Genomic DNA, 1,529 nt, shown 5'->3' on the forward strand with positions numbered 1-1,529 from the left:
ATTTAAAAGACCGATCTGGTTTCTTTGTAGAGAAAAGAGTGGGGTGGGAGGGCAGAGTTGAGGTGGGGAGACCAGTGAGGAGGTCACTGTACCAGTCCAGGTGGGCGACGAGGGTGGCTTGGCCTGGGGGTGCAGTGGAGGTGGGGAGAAGGTGTGAGAGGTAAGCTCATTAGATGTTGGGTTGAGGGAGAAGGAGGGGTAAAGTTTCAAGCAGAGTAACTGCATACAAATGCGTAAACAGACAAAGCATCTCACAGGTATTATTTTGAATGAAAAAAGCCTGATTCAAATAAGCTCATATTGTGTGAATTCATTTACATGAAGTTCAGGAAAATAGCAAAACGCAGTGGTCCCATAGAAGTCAGAATAGTGTCCTGAATCAATTGAGGATGCTTCTTCTGGTGGTGTGGGGAGAGACATAAGGGAACTTTTGGGACCTGGAAGGTTCTGTATCTTGAACTGTGTGGTGGCTACATAGGTATATACATCAGTGACAATTCATTGAGCTGGACACTTAAAATAAGTGCCCTTCACTGTATAGGTGGTATAATAAATATAAAATAGCGATAAATGAGTAAAAGCATAGAAGATATAAATAAATAAAAGGGAAAAGAATAAGAAAGTAAAAAAAGCAATTAAAGAAAATGTGGCTTTAATAAATAAAAACACAGTCTACGGCCATGCCACCCTGAACACGCCCAATCCCATCTGATCTCGGAAGCTAAGCAGGGTCGGGCCTGGTGAGTACTTAGATGGGAGACCACCTAGGAAGACCAGGTGCTGTAGGCGTAAAAAATAAAAATTAAGAGATTGTAAGCTGACAAGGTCCTTGCAATCTGTGAGGTCAACCGAAGGTTGCCTCACCTAAAAAATAAAATAAAATAAAATAATTAAAAACACAAGTATAAGAAATAAAAGATGTTCGAAGGCTATGATGCCCCATAAAAGGACACCCAGACCAGCTCTTCGGGTGTTTTGATATCTCGAGAATCCGTTCTCAGTTGATAAATAAGACTCCATTGCCAGTAGAAGGTTCACGTAAAAGACGATTTGGAGCACCAGTGGATTGGGGACAGCTCTCACGGCGATCGTTTCAACTGAGAAAGCTTCCCGTCAACTCATGCACCATCGTCATAGGTTTGGGAGTCTGTGGTGGTCACGAGGGCTGATTCCAGATGTGTGGTTCTCTGCCTTCAAGGTATGTGGCAGGAATGTGCTGCTTTGGCTACTCGGAGGCCATGTGACCTGCTTTGGCCAAATGTCGTCTAGGCTGAGATTTTATGAACGTTTCCCTTTGCGATCATAGAAGGTTGGGTCCAGATGGTGCCTTCACCAAGCTGGGACCTCAACTTACCACAAGGATCAAAGCCTGCAAGGACACTGTTGGTTACTGTGGCATAATCTAGCCCACGCTGACACATGCAACAGTTCTCCCCAGACCATGCACTTAGCTACTAGGTGGATTTTTCCAGTGGGGATTGCTTTGTTATTATTTAGGAATCTCCCCCAAAGAAAGAATCTGAAATGTA

General features: G+C 43.9%; 1 non-coding gene across 1 annotated transcript; it reads left to right on the forward strand.

Annotated features, from left to right (window-relative positions):
* Positions 1 to 670: 670 nt before the first annotated feature.
* Positions 671 to 789, forward strand: LOC120606922 (5S ribosomal RNA). Its single transcript, XR_005654021.1, has one exon. It is a non-coding gene; the product is annotated as a 5S ribosomal RNA (ribosomal RNA).
* The last annotated feature ends 740 nt before the right edge of the window (positions 790 to 1,529 follow it).

The sequence above is a fragment of the Pteropus medius genome, unplaced genomic scaffold (assembly GCF_902729225.1).
Source record: "Pteropus medius unplaced genomic scaffold, Ma_sr-lr_union100, whole genome shotgun sequence".
Lineage (NCBI taxonomy): Eukaryota > Metazoa > Chordata > Mammalia > Chiroptera > Pteropodidae > Pteropus > Pteropus medius.